Raw genomic sequence first — 19,914 nt, 5'->3', positions numbered from 1 at the left:
GCGCGCTCTCTCTCTCTCTCTCTCTCTCTCTCTCTCAAATAAATAAATAAATGTTAAAAAAAATTAAAAAAAAAAAAAGAGTCGGACCCTTAACTGACTGAGCCGTTCAGGCGCCCCATAATATTTTCTTTCTTAATTGATCACTGTTCTCCTTTAGAATGTCCTTTTTTGATGGGACAAGCATGAATCATGCAACCAGGAAGTAGAAACAATTCCTGCCAAAGCCCAGCTTGCAAGCAGAGAGGTGTCTGGAATCTCTGCCTGGATCATTCCCTCTGATTCTTCAGGCCAATCTGCAAATTAGTGGGCATGTGGTCTCCTCTAAAGCGAAGCACACCTGCATTATGTCCTGCCAATGTGCCAGCTCACTGCAAATTAGATCCCAATGAAAATGGCTCTTCTAAGGGCTTTTGTGACATGAACACACAAATATTCCATTGGTGGGTAAATGCCACCAAACAGGATGTGGGATTTGAGGAATTATGCTGCTAGCACTTTCATATTCACAGGGCAACATAAGCACGGCTGCAAATCCAGCCTCTATCTAGAGGATTTTCCAAAACCATTAGTTTTCCATGAATCAGTATTCTACAGAAGAGAAAGTGAGATACAGGGAAATTAAATTATTTACCTGAGACTACACTCCAATCATTCATTCATTCATTTAAGCCCATAGCTGCAGGCTGTATCCACAGTTAGAGGCCTGATTTTCTTCCTTATTCTGAAAATCACACTGGAAAAAAGTGAAAAACAACCCTTCAGTGGAAACTCTGATCACTCCAGTTGTGTCATTATTTTGTGTGTGTTATTATCTTGTATTAAAAGTTTTGAAATTGTAATTTCAGAGAAACCATCCCAAGGATAATATTAATGTTTACTCCACCTTCACTATATACTGGGTCTTATTTAATCCCTAAACAATCCTCTAAGGAAGTTAAGGATGTAGAAACTATGGTTCATAGAGAATAAACAACTTGCCCAGGGGCTCACAGCCATTAAAAGCAGGGTTGGGAGAAGAATCCAGATCCAACTGGCTCATTATCCTGTGTGCTTAAAACCGCTTCCCTACAGTGCCTCCCTCAAAGCTATTTCTTCTGAATCAATCCATCACCTTTTCTAAAGTAAAAGAGAAAGAGACCTTTGTTCCCAGGCCTTGGGTTAAACTATACACCTTATTGTTTATACCAGCACCTAACAGAGTAACACATGCAATTGTTATAAGCAGGAAATCACTCGTTTTGCACAGTAGTGTTGGATCATTTGGAAGCAGAATCCTTATCCTCCCAGGAAGTCTATTCACTCTCTTTATTTATACCATACTTTGTTCCAAAATGGGTTTTGAGGTGATTTACGTAACAAAGACCTAGGGAATTTAGGGACTAGAGCCTGACTTGGTAAAAGTGGAAAAGGCATGCAATTATCTGAGTAAAGAACCCTGAATGAGGTCCCAGTTGACACATATCCAATACCCATCCCCCTAGAATGGGATGGATGAGATGTGAAGGCAGTGAAAGAAAGCTCTGGTGGGAAGGCTTGGGGTAGTGAGAAATCCTACAGGACCCTCATGGTCCACTAGCCTTGGAAAACCAGTGAAGAACCAGTCTGAGTGTCCAATGGTGTGGGAATGGCCTTGTCTCCTTTACAGAAAAAAATACAGTCATGGAAAACCATCATCAAGAAGACTGGAGCAACACACAAAAGCATGTTCCTGTTGGAACATTCAAAGAAATTAACAATATGCAAAATTATATATCCCTTAACATCACAGTTGGATAAAGATGTGGTTTCAAAGCCCAGAACTGGATGGGAATATAAAACATCAACACAATTTCTTTTTTTGTGGGTATTGAAGTTTTTTTTCAGTTTATGCCCTGGTTCATTGAAAGTTAGTTTGAGCAAGCCTACATGATCAGATAAAATGAAAGAAGTAAGCGGAGTACTGACAAAATCTGGTAACATTTCAGATAAAATCAGAAATGAAGTTATAATGGAAAATACATAGTGAAGGTTTTTTCTTTATAGCTGTCACAGCACTAGAGCAGAAGTCCAGGATCTGGCATCATAAGAGCTGACTTTGACCTCCAGTCCTGCAATTTACTTTTTCTGGGTCCTTGAGCAAGTCACTGCACCTCCGATATGACTTGTTTTTATCTATTAAGTGGGAAAAATGAACATTCTTTCCTGAAGATAGAATGGGAACTTGCATGTGAAAGTACTTTGTAAATCATAAAGCTATTCTCTGCAAGCTTCCTGTTTCCCGTTCCTTTCATATTCTGCACCCTGCCCCCACCTGCTTTCAAGATTCCTGGGACTCTGTTCAAACATCACATCCTCACAAAAGCCCTCTATGACTGCCCAGGTTTGGTCAAAGGCCCCTTTTCTGTGATCTTCCTTCCCAGAGTGAAGGGAAGGCATGGCAGCGAATTTTTGGAGTCTCTCAAACTTGGGTTCACAATCCTACTCTGCCACTTTCTACTGGCGTGACCTTGGCCACGTGAGTAAAATCCTCTGAGCCCACTCTAATCTATTAATCTTATCTTACCTCTATTTTGTGAGGATTAGAGAGAGAACATAGAAAGCACAAAGGACATAATACGGCTCAGTAAATTTTGGTTATTATTACTGAAATAATTTCCTTGGATTAAGTTTCCCATGTTAAATGCTCAAAATTGCTGAGTTTGCTAAAACATATTAAGTCTATATTTACATTTGAAACCTTTGGAATATGGCTAATGAAAAACACATGGAACAACTTAAAAACGAATTCCTTATCCACATTGAGATAATTGCAGAATATTAATATTATCACAGTTAAATGTTTATCAAGCTAACAAATGAAAATCAAGGTTAGTTTTATCAATTTCCTTATCAGTTTCCTTTTTTTTTTCCCTGAAGAGGAGTGCCTAGATTCTTCCTATTATTTGCTTCTCCCTCCAGATAACTGTCTAATCTGTGGTTACCTTTAAAAAAATTTTTTTAATTTATTATTTTTGAGAGAGAGAGAGAGAAAGCATGTAAGTAGGGAAGGGGCAGAGGGAGAGAAGGGGATAGAGGACCTGAAGCGGGGTCTGTGCTGACGGCAGAGAGCCTGGTGCGAGGCTTGAATCTCACGGACTGTGAGATCATGACCTGGGCTGAAGCCGGACTCTTAACCGACTGAGCCATCCAGGTGCCCCTGTGGTTACCTTTTAAGAGTCTTCAGCTTATTGGGCTTTCTCCTCTCATGTCAGAGATGCATCCCATTTATGTACACGTTATGTATTCCATGTGCGGAGTACTTCTAGTCATATTTACAAATAGCATACTTATTTAATTCTAAAAATCACATCAATTGAATGCTCATTTTACAGGTAAGGACATTGAGACTCAGCGCTTTGAGATGCTAGCACTTGGCTGAGTGATTACTCAAACCCTGTTCTTGACCCCATAGCTTATGATCTTTTCCCAAAACAATGTTTTCAGTTGCTTGTGGCCCAAGGTGTTTATAAAATGTACTGGAAAGCTTGCTTCTTAGCTGCAGCAGCTTGGACGTGAATTATCATGAGGAAGTAAGTTACTCAAGAGATTTAAGCAAATTTGCGTGTATCTCCTTCTGGCTACTCTCTTCTACTTTTGCCCACCTTTGAAAGGCTGCTGTTCCCAGAGTTTTTCTGAAGTCCCCCTTCTGACTTACCTCCAGGGATTCAATTTGATCTCTTTGTGCCTGCTTCCCGGGGCTGCCCTGGTCAGTGCCCCACACCTCCAGTCAGCCTGCCCTACCCACTTCTCCCAGGAGCTAAGAAACACACCTCATCACATCACTCCCCGACTTCAAGCCTAATGTGGTGCCTTGTTGCCTTTAGATAAAGCCCAACTCCTTTGCCTGGAGTACAAGAGTCCTCACGGTCTGGCCTCTCCCTACCTCTGTCTTCAGCCTTATTTCCAGCTATTACCCCCATGCCTGTGACTTCAGTCCCTGTACTCTCTGCTCCCTGAAAGCACATATTCACTCACCTCATGTCTTTGTTGATGCTGTTCTCTCTACCCGATGAGCCCCGCTTCCATCTGCCTTCATAAGTTCTCTTCGTTATTTAAGACTCAGTTCAGGGGCACCTGGATGGCTCAGTCAGCCGAACATCTGACTCTTGATTTTGACTCTGGTCATGATCACTCTCACAGTTCATGAGATGGAGCCCTGCATCAGGCTCTGCACTGACAGTGTGGAGCCTGCTTGGGATTCTCTCTCTCCCTCTCTCCCTGCCCCTCCCCAACTTGTGCTTGCACTCACTCTCTCTCTCTTCCTTAAAATAAATGAATAAACACTTTTAAAAAAGAAGAAGAAGAAGACTCAGTTCAAGCAGATGCTCCACCTGAAAGCCTTCCCTGACCTCTCCAGGTTGGGCCGTGCCCTCTGCTATGATAGCACTTCTCATATGGCATTCAAAACGTTTGCTTGCCTGTCTGCCTCTCCCACATATCTGTTTGAAGGAGACTCTGTGTCTCACCTCCATACGCCAGAAACCATGCATAGGACTGGCACATTGGTAGTCGAATGTTTGCTCAAATTAGTCACAGTCGAACTGCGAGTTAACTGGGTGTTTTTTCTATGTGCTCACGTATCTTGTCTTTTTTAACAGATTTTTAAGTTCATTTGAGGTTAAGAATAATGTTTTTAGATCTATCCCTTTCCTCCTTTTGAGAATTTACCTTAATTGTTCCTGTTTTTGCCTAAAAAGGAACCAGGTGAGAAGCTAGTATTAACTTTTTAATTCCACTCTAAGGGAGTTATTGTATTCTTTCCTTTGGTGCTTGTCTTAATACAACTGTTATTGCTTAATTCGAGTTATGTTCATTGTCATTAACGTCATTTCAATTTCCTTAGGTCAAATAGTCTTTCAAACTTTCAACCATGTAGGTGCATTTACATTATGATACCAATTTATTATGGTAACTCAAATCAAGTAGTTGAGATGACTTATTAACTTGATGAACACAGCGGTTAACATGGAGCAGCTTGTACCTGTCTCACGAGCTGTCTAAGAAACAAACTGTTCCAGTCTTTTTTAGACTTTTTAAAAAAGTATTCTTCCCATGGGGCGCCTGCGTGGCTTAGTCGGTTAAGTGTCTGACTTCGGCTCAGGTCACGATTTCGCGGTCCATGAGTTCGAGCCCCGCGTCGGGCTCTGTGCTGACAGCTCAGAGCCTGGAGCCTGTTTCAGTTTCTGTGTCTCCCTCTCTCTCTGACTGTCCCCTGTTCATGCTCTGTCTCTCCCTGTCTCAAAAATAAACGTTAAAAAAAAAATTTAAAGTATTCTCCCCATCATACAACCCCAAGATCAAGCGTGGCATGGTCCACCAACTGACCAGCCAGGTGCCCCCAAACTGTTCTGGCCTTTCTTTTTAAAAATGTTTATTTTTGAGAGAGAGAGAGACAGACAGACAGAGTGTGAGCGGGGGAGGGGCAGAGAGAGAATGAGACACAGAATCCGAAGCAGGCTCCAGGTTCTGAGCTGTCAACACAGAGCCCGACATGGGGCTCGAACTCACAGATCATGAGATCATGACCTGAGCCAAAGTCAGATGCTCAACCGACTGAGCCACCCAAGCACCCCTCTGGTCTTGATCCCCAACCAACTGCTTCATTCTAGTTGGTCACTGACTTACTTGCCTTTTCTCTATGAGCAGTAAGCAAAGTTTCAAGTATTCCATTCTCCTTTCCATCACTAACTACTAGAAGGTTGACCAAAAACAAAGTTCCCGTTAAAGACTTATTTTTGTTTCACTGTCCACAATATCTAGACCCCATTCACATTTGCTTCAATTTTTGTAGGTTTTCTAGGTTTTTTTTTTAATTGTGTGACATTTACTTCATGTAAAAAAAAAAAAAAACCCAACCATAATATAGTGAACACTTGTTTATCCACCAGCGAGCTTAATAAGCTATTTTCAAAATAGTTGAAGCCCCCTATAATCCTTCTCGACCACCTTCTTATCTCTTTCCTGCCTCAGAGCTAAGTATTATCCCAAATTTGGGGCTCATTGTTCTCTCTTTCTAAATATTAGTTTTATGCCATATGTATATATCCCTAAAAATCATTGTTTATTTTCTGTTTTTGAACTTTATAAAAATGAGAAGATTAGAAATATTCTTCTGCAGGTTGCATATCTTTATTCTACATTGTCTATCGTCTTCTGTTTGCAAGACTCATTTACATATACATGTATAGCTCTCGCTCATTCATTTCACCACCAGAGAGAATCCGATTGTGTAAACATACTTTACTCTGGCCGATGATGAACGTTTGGATTGTTTCCAGGGTTTCTTGTGCTGGTATAATTGTATGCGTGTCTTCTCAGTCACCCGGGTCCAGGTTTTTGAGAGTACATCTCTAGGAATAGAATAGCTGGTAAGAGGGTATTTGCGTCTTCGGTTTTAATGCAAAATCTCATTTCTCTTCAGCAGTAGACAATATTTTCTGTTGTTCCACATCCTTCACTACCTTTGTATTATCAGCTTTTAAAATATTGCTAATATGGTGAGTGTTGTGGGGTAAGCTGTGTCTCCCCAAAATTCGTATGTGAAGTCCAAAATCTCAGTGCTTCAGAATGTGACTGATCTGGAGGTAGGGTCTTTAAAGAGGTATTTGTGGTTGGGGTGCCTGGGTGGCTCAGTCGGTTGAGCGCCCGACTTCGGCTCAGGTCGTGATCTCACAGCTTGTGGTTTCAGGCCCCATATCGGGCTCTGCGCTGACAGCTCAGAGCCTGGAGCCTGCTTCGGATTCTGTGTCTCCCTCTCTCTGCCCCTCCCCCACTCTCATTCTGTCTCTGTCTCTCTCAAAAATAAACAAACATTAAAAAAAAATAAAAAGAAAAAGAGGTATTTGTGGTTAAATTAGGTCATTAAGATGCTCCCTAATCTGATAGGACTGGTGTCTTTCTAAGTAGAGATTAGGACACAAGCATGCACAGAGGAGGACCATGTGAAGACACAGGGAGAAGACGGTCATCTGCGAGCCCAGGAGAAAGACCCTCGGAAAAAATCGATGCTGCCACCACCTGGGGTTGGATTTCTAGCCTCCAGAACTGTGCAGAGATAAAGCTCTGTCATCATATTGTCCACATGAAACTAATATTGCACTGTATGTTAACTGGAATTCAGTAGTTTAAAAAAAGAGAAAAAAGGGCACCTGGGTGGCTCAGTTGGTTAAGCATCTGACTTCAGCTCAGATCATGATCTCAGGGTTTGTGGGTTCAAGCCCTGCCCCCCTCCCCCATCAGGCTCTGTGCTGACAGCTCAGAGCCTGGAGCTGCTTCAGATTCCGTGTTTCCCTCTCTCTCCCACTCCCTTGCTCATACTCTGTATCTCTCTCTCTCTCTCAAAAATCAGTAAACATTTAAAAAAAAAAGAGAGAAAGAAATCTCTGTTGTTTAAGCCACCTAGCCTATGGTACTTCGTTATGGCAGCCCTAACAAACTAATACAACAAGTTAAAAATCAAAGTTTTAATTTGTATTTCTCTTGTTTACAATTGAGATTGAGCAAATTTCCATATGTTAATTAGCCATTCAGTTTTCTTCCCTAAACTTCTTTTAAAAGTCTTTCATTTTTTATATTTTTATTTTGTTGTTTCCTTCTTTTATACATATATATACATGTTGGACACTTTATGATCTCTTTGGGAAATAGTAGTTTAAAAATCTTAATGGTTATTTATTTTTTGAGAGAGAGAGAGAGAGAGAGAGAGAGAGAGAGAGAGAGAGATAACAGGTAGGGACAGAGAGAGGGAGAAAGAAACCCCAAGCAAGCTCCACGCTGTCAGTGCAGAGCCGGACATGGGGCTCGAACTTGTGAACTGTGAGACAATGACCTGAGCCAAAATTAGGAGTCAGAGGCTTAACGGACTGAGCCATCCAGGTGCCCCGGGAGTTTTAAAAATTGAATGTAATCGGATATATCAACTTTTTCCTTTGTGATTTTGCTCAAGAAATAATTCCCTGCCCCTAGGTCATAAAGATATTTTTCTTAATTTTCTTCTGATGTTTTAAAAGTTTTGCTTATTCATATTTAGGCTTTTCATCCACCAATGGGCAGAATCTTTAGTTAGCATTCCCTAAAGGTAAGGAGCGCTTCCTTAAGAGATAGTATGCTCCTTATCGTTGAGTGTGTTCAAATAGCGGGGACAATCCTGAGGTAGAGATCTTACAAGTTGGATTCCACGATCATGTAGATGTATAAACCATATTGTCTGTCTGGTCATGGATCTGAGTACAGCAGCCACTAATCCTTGAAAACATTAACATTTTACATATTATCTCAAATTACTGGGTTATCTTATCTGGGCTACACTTCACCTTCTGGCTCTTATTTGAAAGCCACAAGTCGTTTAAGGCTGCCGATAACTCAGCAAATGCAATAAATGGACAGACTTTGGTAACTGTAAAGAATCAGATGTAAACAGCCTCTGGTCCTCCTGCCTTGCAACATGACTCTCCTCTAATTTCCTGATGGATACAGGAGACTAAATGATGCTCATTTTGATTTTTCCTATTAGTCACGGCCTGTCTGGGTCCACCTCCATCACTATCTGGCTCTGTGAGCCTGGGAAGGTTTCTTAATTTATGTAAGCCTCAGTTTTGTCATCTATAGAGTGAGGTTAACAATTGTAACTATATCCTGGGGTTATGCTGATTAATAATCCATGTAAAGCCATTATGAGACATTGTCTGGCATCTACTCAGTAACTCTTACCTATTTTATGGTAGTAGTCATAGTAGTAAAGGTAGCAACTGAATTTTGTTGCTATACTCATTTTTATTATATCAGGTGAAAATTTTCAGACCCAGACGAGAACTTGAAAGGAACAAAATGAGGAAGAAAGACATCTCCTTTTGGTGGGCACCTATTCTGGCCCAAGCCCTTGCAAAAAGTCCCTTATCTGACCCTTCATCAATCTTGCAGGCTTACAATTACCTAGCTTTTAGAGGTAAATTCTCGCTGAGAGAGTTTCAGTAATGCCTCCTAACATTACTTGGTCTGTAACCACAGAGGTAGGATCTAAACGCTATTATCTGATACGTGAGCCTAAAGTCTGTGATGTTACCATTGCCTTCAGAAGTTACTTGAGGCTCCAACAAATTGGTGGACCTGTCCCCAAAGCCCAGTCTGCGGCCCTTACTAGTTCTGAGAAGTCAGTGTGGAGCTTTCTCAGAGTTTCTTCATGACTTTGCACCATGTTTTGTCAGGCCTACAAGGGAGTCCAGAGCTGGGGCACGAACACCGACCCACATCTGAGGATGCTTAGGACTCCGGGCCTGTCTCTACTATTTACCAGCTGGCCCTTGGGTAAAGAGCTTAAGGCAGATTTTGTTTTCTCCACATGACACAGGACAGTCAATGATACCAGGTAATCTTCAAATTCCTTTCTTGGGCTTCCTTCTCAGAATCCATGAACTCTACAGAATAGCCACATAGGGTCCCACAAGGAAGCCCCTCCTGGCCCCCAGCCAAATCCAGACAGTGACTTCCCAGGTCCCCGGCTACTCTGTTAGCTTTCCTTCAGCCTCACTAAACTAGAAATGGACCTCTCAGCTCCTAAATCATGTCCATACGTTGACTATTTACTAGAGCTACAGTAATACTTTTCACCAGAAGATCTGAATCGATGATCTCTCTAAGCAGTTACAGGGCAGATTATGACTGCAAGACAGAATACCAGAGCAATCTAGTTAAAGGTTTTGTGATAATAGCTACATTTATTTCCTAGGGCTGTTGCCTACTATTGACTACTGTAGTTTCCTAGGGTAGCAAAGTACCACAAGTCAGGGGGCTTACAACAGAACTTTATAGTCTTATGACCTTGAAGGCTAGAAGTCTAACATGAAGGTGTCAGCAGCACCATGCTCCCTCTGAAACCTGCAACGGAGACTCCCTCCTTGCCACTTCCTAAATTCTGGTCCTTGGAGGTCCTTGTCCTGCAGCTACAGCGTACCAATGTCTGCCTCGTCATCACATGGCGTTCTCTCCTGTGTCTGCGTCTCTGTGTCTCTCCTCCTCTTATAAGGACACCAATTCTATTGTATAAAGGGCCCACCCTATTCTGGTGTGACCCTATCTTAACTCCTTACATCTACAAAGATCTTATTCCCAAATATACTCACATTCTGAGATACCTGAGGTTAGATCTTCAACATATCTTCTGAACCTGTAACAGTGGCTAAATTGTACTTTGTCCGATCCGTCTGTCAGCAATGGCTTCCCAACCCAATGGAATAGAGGGAAGGGGCGTGGGGGGGGGGGCAATTTCAGAACCTAAAGCAGGAAAAAAAGTAGAAACCCTCAAAAGAATTGAGCCACCTATCCCCAGCACAGCATGCAGAGATCACTTCTACACTTCTGGTCCTTGAATAGAGAAATGTACAATTGTTTCCTCTCCTGGGAAATATGAAAGTGAGCCAGCTCAAATAGGGCTCAGTCACTTTCCTGAGGCTGCTCCAGACTGGCCGACAGCCATCAAGTTGCTCCTTAAGGATTGAAATCCCCTTGTCGTGAACAAGGAAACTTCTGAAAAACACCTTGAATTTCCAGAGAGGAAATAGGTTGTAAAAGTATTTTTTCCTCCTTCATAATGAGAAGGGCACACAGGGGGCCACCCAGGGGGCTGGGGACCCATGTCTGTACTGAGAGGGGCACCAAGGGTCTGGCCAGCACGAGGTGAGGGGTGCCAGGGGAAGAAAGGCCTGCCTGGGAGAAGCCTGAGCCAGCAGGGACCCACCCACCTCCCCACCAACCGGTCTCCCCGTCAGGCCTGGGACACCCACATGGTGGGGAAACAGTCATGGGAAATGACAAACACAGAACACCTCTTGTTGACTTCCTCAAGTGAGAACTCCAAGCCAGACTGGATTTAAATGGGAAAGGAAATGTTAACTATCTAGTCACATAATTATCGTGAAGACATCTGTAACTATTACAATTAGAACTCATATTATTGAGCTTGTGTTGTCCCTGTAAGATATACTATACACGTAAACTCTTTGTCAGGCCAAAAATGTACATTTTATTTTAGGGCCTGCCACACACAGATTGGGGGTGCCTGAGTGGCTCAATCGGTTAAGCGTCCGACTTTGGCTCAGGTCGCGATCTCACAGTCCGTGAGTTCGAGCCCTGCGTCGGGCTCTGTGCTGACAGCTCAGAGCCTGGAGCCTGCTTCAGATTCTGTGTCTCATTCTCTCTCTGTCCCTCCCCAACTTGTGCTCTGTCTCTCTCTGTCTCTCAAAAATAAATAAATGTAAAAAAAAAAAAAAGGATTATACATAAACTTGCAAAGCATGTACTGGAGGTTCTAACTAGTCAAATAAGGCAGGAAAAAGAAAAGTATCCATATTACAAAAGGAATAAAACTGTCCATTCACAGAGGATACGGTTGCCTCTATAGAAAATCTGATGCCATCTTCAAAAAACTATTAGAATAAGTGAGTTTAGCAAATTTGCAAAATACAAGATCCATATGCAAAGCTCAGTTGTATGTGTAAATATGAGCAACAAACAATTAGAAATTGAAATTTTAAAAAGTACTATTACTACCAGCACTAAAAAATATGAACTACTTAGGATAAATCTGACAAATGATGTGTAAAACCTGTAACTGAAACCACAAAATGCTGCTGAAAGAAATTAAAGAAAATCTAAATAGAGAGCTATTCCATGTTTTATAATTCAGAAGACTCAGTAGTAAAATGGCGATTCTCCTAAAGTTAAGGTATAGATAGATTCAACATAATCCTAATAAAAATCCCAGCAAGCATTTTTGACAAGTATATTCTAAAATTCAGGTGGAAAAGCAAAGGACCTAGAATAATAGCCAAAACAACTTTAAAAAAGAAATCAGACAACTAATAAATACTATGTGATTTCAAGACTTACTATAAAGCTACAGTAATCAAAATAGTGTGACATCGACATTAGAGGCGCCTGGATGGCTCAGTTGATTAAGCGTCCAACTTTGGCTCAGGTCATGATCTCAGGGTTTGTGGGTTCGAGCCCCGCGTGGGGCTCTGTGATGACAGCTCAGAGCCTGGAGCCTGCCTCGGATTCTATGTCTCCCTCTCTCTCTGCCCCTCCCTCCCTCTGCCCCTCACCTCCCCTTGGTGTCTCTCAATAAATAAGCATTGAATTTTTTTTAAATCAACAATTAATCAGTGGAAGACAATAGAAGGTTCAGAAGTAAACTACACATTATGTGGGAAAATGATCTTTGACAAAGTTGAAAAACAGTGTAGAAACAATAGTCTTCTCAATAAATGGTGTTGGAACAATTGGATATAATATGCAAAACAAACAAAATCTTTGAGCCATACTTTGAAGTACCATATACAAATTATAACCTAACTCAAAATGGATCATAGGACTGTATATAAAATCTAAAACTATGAAACTTCTAGATGAAAACAGAAGAAAGCCTCTGTGACCCTGAGTTAGACAACAATTTTTTGGACACTACACCAAAACACAATCCATAAAAGAACAAACTGATAGACTGTACTTTATCAAAATTATGAATTTTGCCAATTTTTAAAGTTTATTTTTAAGAGAGAGAGAGAGAAAGGGGGGAGGGGTAGAGAGAGAAGGAAAGAGAAAGAAATCTGCACTGTTAGCTCAGAGCTGGATGTGAGGCTTGAACTCATGAACCATGAGATCGTGACCTGATCTGAAATCAAGAATCAGATGCTTAACTGACTGAGCCACCCAGGCTCCCCCATCTTTATTAAAGTTTATTTATTTTCAAGAAAGAAAGTAAATTTTGCTCTTTTAAAAGACACTATTAAATGAAAGGACAAGTCACATACTGGGAGAACATATTTGCATATGATGTATTTAATAAAGGACTTATATCTAACATACAAAAAGAACTCTTAAAAATAATAGAGGATGGAGGTGCCTGGGTGGCCCAGTAGATTAAGCACCCAACTCGATTTCAGCTGAGGTCATGATCTCACAGTTCATAAGATTGAGCCCCACGCAGTCAGTGGGGAGCCTGCTTGGGATTCTCTCTCTCCCTCTCTTTCTGCCCCTCCCCCATTTTCATGAGAGTATGAGAATACTCTCTCAAAGTAAATAAATAAACCTTAAACTAAATAAATAAACTTAAAAAAATAACAAAAATAAAAGATGGAGAGGAGAACAGACTTGCAGACACTTCACCAAAGAAAATATGTGAATGGTAAATAAACACAAGAAAAGATGCTCAACATCACTAGTCATTAGGGAATTGCAAATTTAATGCACAATGAGATATCTCTAAACCTATGATAGATAAAATTTAAAAGACTATCTCAAGTGTAGGTGAGGATAACGCTCATACACTGGTAGTAGGAATGTAAAATGGTACCACCACTTTGGAGAACAATCTGGTAGTTTCTCTGGCACTTCAGTATAAACCTACCATATGATGAGCTAGTCAATCTACACACAAGATAGCCTCAACCTACTTTTTAAAACATGCCAACATGCTATACACACACACACACACACACACACACACACACACAACACCCACAAATTGTGAACCTAATATAAGCTATGGACTAGCTTATAGTTAACAATAATGTATCATAGTGATTTAGAAAAATAAGGATCTTTCCCCTAAAATTCGTCTTGTGGGGGTGAGGATTCCAGTACACCCTACAGTACAGATATGCGGTTCTCTTAATCCTCCAATCCTCTTAATTCTACCCCTAGGACTTACTTGTGCCTTGAGGCATTTGGAGGGCAGCATTTTCCTGAAGTAGCCAAACCACCTGATGTGGGAAGAGGGAAGACTCCAGGCATTTGCTCCTGAGAGAACTTCAAGTTCTGTGAGTGCAGAGGATTTGCTCACTGAGGATCACCTGTGTTCTGGCAAGTCAGACCCAGGGTGAAATGTGGAGGTTGAGTCTCTGGTCCACCAGAGTCTTGGATCTTCAGGAGTAGCCCACCAGCTCTCTTTCTGCCCCCCTTACTCTGGCTCTTCCCTTCAGCAGGCTTGCTTCCCAGCTTTATCAAGAATGGGGCTCCTTGCATGCTCTGCCCCTCCTCGTCTCCCTGACACTCCTCCTTTCTCCTCTTACACAAAGCCTCATTCATTTCTGCCGCAAAGGGCTCCATCCAAGTCCAGCTTTGATCTCACTTCCCTAGGGAATTCAAACTAGGAACTTTGGAAATCTTTAAGTCAAATCCTTCACTTTACAAATGAGGTAGCAGACTCCACTAGGTAAGGTGACTTTCTCAGGGCCACATAGCTAATAGTTCGTTTTACCTCCACCTTCACACGGCAGGCAATTGGATAACCTAATGGCTACCATGACCATATGGCCAAGATTTTCTGTCCCAATTTCAAATGTTCTGTACAGTCAGTCACCAGGCCACATTAGCAATTTCGCTATCCAAAAAGCATTGCAACTTCTACTGCAGATGTGTTAAGTGGAGGGTTATGGAAGCAATACACTTATTTCCATTCCTGAATTCCACTTTTCAATTCTAAAGCACTGTCTTTTACTTTTTTGGGATAATGGACCCCCTTTAGAAAACCAGTGAAAACTATGGGACCTCTCCACACAAAAACATTTATACAGAAACATAAAATTTTGTTCCAGCAATTTAAATATGCAGTATATGACCATGAAAACCCTTGATCAGATAGTACAAATATTAGCATGTCTGCTATGTGGTCATGGAATACTTTCAAATGGCTCTTAAATCATAACAAAAATTCGCAAATATTTGTATAGCACAACAGTTTACAGAGCACATTTAATCCTCATGACAACCCTGTGAGGTAGGTATTAATATCCCAATTTTACCTATGAGGAAACCGCAACCCAAAGAAATCTGGAGATTTGCCAGAGTTCACATGGATAATAATGGCAGTGCCGGCACTAAAATACAGGCTTTTTGTTCCTTGTTCAAAACATCTTCACATCTAATATTTTCAGTTTTGAAATTGGGGTCCTTCCTGGCTACCCAAGGGGAATTCAATGGCAAGCGGTTTCAACAAGGTTTTTATTTTTTAATTTTTGTAAATGTTTTATTTATTTTTGAGAGAGAGAGAGAGAGTGTGTGTGTGTGAGAAGGGGAGGGGCAGAGAGAGAGGGAGACACAGAATCCGAAGCAGGCTCCAGGCTCCAAGCTGTCGGCACAGAGCCCGACGTGGGGCTTGAATCCATGAACAGTGAGATCATGACCTGAAGTCGGATGCTTAACCGACTCAGCCACCCAGGGGCCCCTCAACAAGGGTTTTTAAAAAGTAAACAAGCATGAGGGGACCATGAGAGACTACAGATTGTAGCCCATCGCGCATTATTCCCAGGCAAGGATACCATAAAGTATGCCATTAGAAGTACAGGCCTTTGGGTACAGAAACTAACCACCATTTAAAGGAAAACAAAACAAACCCAGATGCCAGAAGTGGTAAAACACACAGGTTTTGGGGGTTTTGTTTAGTTTTGTTTGTTTTTTTCAATGTAGTCAATTGTCTGGCCTTTTTCCCAAAGAACAGCTGAAAGTCAGTTGGAAGAAGAGCCAAAATCATCTGAGAAAACGCAATACACACACCAAAAGGGAAATATGAGAGCCAGAAAACAAACTTCCAAACTTTATAAAAGATTAAGACGCTGGGAAATTTGCTCAATAGCCATAGAGAAATACCTCCTATGGGGGAAGCAGGGTGAGAACCCCTAAGCAATCCGTAAGCTAGAAATTTCAGAACCTCCGCAAAGTTTCAGGCCATATTCCTGATGATGCAGAACTCCTTTCTTGGCCATCTGCTCAAAGAAGCAAAGATGGGAAAGCTATTGACTTGCCCTTGTTGGTAAGGCTGTAGAGCTGAGCTAGATCAGTGGCAATCAAATGCTGTCCAAGGACTGTGGCAATCTTGTGAAAGCTTTCAATGGCCCATGTCAACTGAGAAAAATATGGCACTGTGGTTTAGTAAAGATATCTACCCAACTTAAAGCACTGGCCGTCATTACTGGACCTTAGTACCCCAAACACTCTTCAAAACATCTGGCCAAATGACAGCACTAAGAGTCAATGCCCTTCACCTGGCTTTGTGTCTATGGGTTGGAGTATCTATCCAGATACTGCCTTAATTCCAGGTTCTTTCAGGCTGTGGCCAGGCAACCTTAAGTCCCTCCTCCAATTAGCTTTAACAGCAGTGAATACTTTCAAAATAAACCATGTAGGAAAGGTCTCCCAGGTCCAGTTAGGACCTACCAATCTGGTGACATCCCCAAACTCTGGAAACTTACAGCTACTCTTCAATGCCTGATTTGCAAAGCAAACCTAGATTTACAACAAACACGACTCCCTCAGGAGACCTACATTCTGGGAACTCTCTGTACCTTGCACCTGTTAAGAATATGGAAGTTTTTAAATCCCTGCACAAAAGCACTTCCCCCCACAGAGGTTCTCTCATCAAAGGGTGAAAACCTAGGAGCTTTTTGTTCGTTTCTCCCCCAGCCTCAGCAGAGGCCCTTAACCTGCCCTTAAACGTCAGTCGAAGATTCTCCAATCAGAGCATTATTTTCTCTCTGGTCCTTGGGCTTCCTGGACATCCGGGACCTAAAAACAGGACACCAAAATGTTTTTCTTCAGGTTTGCCGCTGTTATTTTGGGACAAGGGTGTTTCTTCTTTCTTCCTCGTTTCGTATTTTTCAGATCTCTCAACTTCCTTGCTCTCCCTTGTGCACATAGCATGATGACCAAGGAAGGACTCAAGGTGAATTGCAGCCGGACAACTCACAGCAGCACACAGTTACTTCAGCGAGGGGAGAGCTGATAACATTACCCCTGCCACTGTGCCTCTGAGTGTGGCACGGGGGACACAGGAAGCATGGTATCCCTGATTCACTTCAGACTCCCATTCAGTCCCTCTTACCACCACCCCAGCTACCATCCAAAAAGAAGCCACAAGGACAGTATGAATCCTCTGTATATGTGTGTCGCCTGGTCCTCCACCCTCAGCCCTGTAGCAATTACAAAGGTAACTTCAGAACCCACTCTAGGGGTCTCTTGTTTTCTTAGCCCCCTCCTTACATACACAGAAAAGGCAGTCCTCAGAAAGCCACTTCTCACCCCCACGCCCTACAGTCAGCCATGACATTATCTCCCCACTACATATGAGCTCTTCTGGAGCCAGGAATGAGTCTTGCTCATCGTTTATCCTCAGTACCTAGCTAGAACTTGGCATGCAGTAGACACTCCCGTGTTTTTAGGAAGGAAAGGAGGGAAGAAAGAAGGAAACACACACAGAGGGAAGGAGGTTTTGCTTCTGGTTTTCTTGCTTCTGCCACAGCCTTCTTTCTTCTAAGTTTGTGCCCTTTCCTCAATGTTAACTTATCTTTCACAGAGTTTCTGCCTAAGTAGAAAGCTAAGAAGAAGAGTATCATGTGCTATCCAAAAAGGCAAGGCCCATAGGTCCAGTAAATAGAAGTAGTTAATTCCCTTTCCCTCTTGCCTTATGCCGAGGGATGAGAAATTTCTCTTCCTGTGTTTTCTAACCTATTCTCTGGCTCCTTCAAAGTCACCCCAAAAGTTCTTCCAGTTACCATCAACAGAGGAACTGACACTTTCAACAGTGTGCATCCTCACGTGACATGGGAACAACCGGCCTTTTGTCTTTCAGCACTCTGCTCCAAAGAGGCAGCACCGGGTCCTCTTTTCAAGAGACAGCAAAGGCCCCAACCAGCACCCAGAAACTGGGGAAGAAACCTTGCTCCACCCCACCACCAGTGCTTCAAGTCCCTGCCCCATTTTCCCGTCTCTGGCAGGGCTGATACCTCAGCAAGCTCCCTCTTGCCAGCTCTAATTTGGGTTTCAGAGGCTTTTGGCCTCATCAGATGATCTCACAGTTGGAGGAAGGGACAGAACTTAGGATACTTAGGAATTCAACTGCAGGTTCCCACCAGAATCCAGCACTCTTGACCACCCAGCCCAGCACCACAGATGGCAGGTTTTCAGTGTGGAACAAACAGCTCATGCTAACTTTAGGCACTTCAGTGATGATTACACAGAGGGGAGAGCTAAGAGACAAAAGAAGCAAATCACCAAACAAGACTTTTCCATTTTAGAACATGGACGTACAACTGATCATACATCCAGTATCCTTCCGATTAGGAAGAACATCTAAGCAGACCATGGAGATGCCATTTACAGTGACTACCTGCCTAACAATATCACATAACACCCTCCACCCAGGACTCCAGCAACTCTGATACCCCTCTCCAGACCTTGCATACCGAAGGGTATTCAGTCTCAAGATTGGATCCCAAATTCTTAACAGCTCTTAAAATTACATCTGGACTGCTTTTTAGTTACCTTCAATATCATCTCTATTTTCCAGGCCCCTCACAGAGACAGGGTGCTAATTGAGGAGAAAGGAAGAAGTGATTTTCTTCTGAGTCCACATGTGTCCCTGAGATCAGAAGTGACTATCCAATGATGTCATGACCTCTTTTCCTCTGGGTCGCTGAGGACTGCGTTAAGTCTTCTCTAGTTACCACTACTATGAATGTGAACATTCACATATAGGTTTAGCCTATTTTAAAGCAGGGTTTAAGAGTTCCCCCACCTTTCTTACTACTCCAGTTGGTATCTATTTCATTACAGAGGTTCTGGCTTCAAGAAACAACCCCCCCCCCCCTCCAATCCCACAATGCCCAGCAACTCTGGGGAGCCCACATCTAGATTCAACCTAATATCTCAGGGTTCCAAATCAGGACCACCAAAAATATTTGCCGCATTAACAGACAAATATTGGAGCCCTATGCAGCTCACACACCCTACTTAACCTTACCAGTCAGAATGTCTGCATTAGGGAGGGAACTCACTTAGGGCAATAATCCTTTGTTTAATCCCTTGGACCTAACAGCACACCTAACTGTTAAGTGACTTCTCCAATGACATCAAAATGATTTAAAAGTAATTTTGTTAGTTTTCCCCCTGTCTAGTGAGAAGCGGTGGGCAGTGAGGGGTACGTGGTTTTACCATAAGAGATGAATGAGAGGGTTTTGATAGGGAAAAGAAAGGAACAGAAGGAAAACAGGTTATATCCTGGATGGTAGTAACCCCTAGGCTTCTCTGGTGGTGACAGGAATCTGTGAGCTGGGTGGAGAGGCTGAGTCGGTGACTTGGCTGCAGGCTTTACTAAAACGACTACTAGTGTCTCACAGACATCACTCAAAAGAGCAGGAAACATGTCTGCTTCCCTCTTGCAGAGAAGCTGGCTAAAAATCCTCAGCCTGACCTAAAGAGAAGTTATCTGCCTAGTTGGCAGCTCGAACTCAGTATTTATGGGTGTAACTACAAATGTCACCCAATTTAACATCCATTCTGTAATCCACCCCCTTCCCATGACAGGGTTTGAAAGTTACCCGTGGTCCCTCCAAAGGCCACCACATAGGTCAGTTGCATTATTTAAGAAGGCTTGCGCCGCTCTGACCTAGTCAACCCGGAGAGAGAATTTTTTCCCCTAAGGCCACTGTCACCACAAGAATATATGGTTCAAGGTCTTGGCAACAGTTCAGGTTTGGGGCTCTGCAACTCCGCTGAGCCTCCCCGTGGGCCTGCAGGAGCAACACGTGATCCTCAAGCAGCGAACCCAACCTAACGGCAGGAAGCCAGGAGGAGAGTGGCCAACGCCTTCCAACGGCAGCCAGGGGGCCTCAGGGCGCTGGGGTCTCCAGGGTGACTGGGGCAGGGACTAGCCAGTGAGGACGGGGTTTCTGGGGCTTCCTCGCAGGAGCCTGGCCAATGGCAGAGCTGGTGTGCCGCTGGCGCGAGCGGCCACGCCCCTCAGCAGCCCCGCCCCCGTGCGCTAGTGTGTCCCGCCTTCAGCGCACAGACCTCACCTCCCTGCGGGTTGGCTGGGCTGCAGACGTTGGGGGTGCAGCGTGGAAGCTC

The 19,914-nt window shown here is 42.9% G+C and overlaps 1 long non-coding RNA gene across 1 annotated transcript; it reads right to left on the bottom strand.

Moving 5' to 3' along the window:
• Positions 1 to 7,720: 7,720 nt before the first annotated feature.
• Positions 7,721 to 19,692, bottom strand: LOC128315926 (uncharacterized). Its single transcript, XR_008299135.1, has 2 exons — positions 13,724 to 19,692; positions 7,721 to 10,287 (listed from the first exon to the last, which is right to left on the bottom strand). It is a non-coding gene; the product is annotated as an uncharacterized LOC128315926 (long non-coding RNA).
• Positions 19,693 to 19,914: the final 222 nt, after the last annotated feature.

Source organism: Acinonyx jubatus, chromosome B3, assembly GCF_027475565.1.
Source record: "Acinonyx jubatus isolate Ajub_Pintada_27869175 chromosome B3, VMU_Ajub_asm_v1.0, whole genome shotgun sequence".
NCBI lineage: Eukaryota > Metazoa > Chordata > Mammalia > Carnivora > Felidae > Acinonyx > Acinonyx jubatus.
The sequence above is the reverse complement of the archived record's forward strand: the minus strand, read 5'-3'. Positions and strand labels throughout refer to the sequence as shown.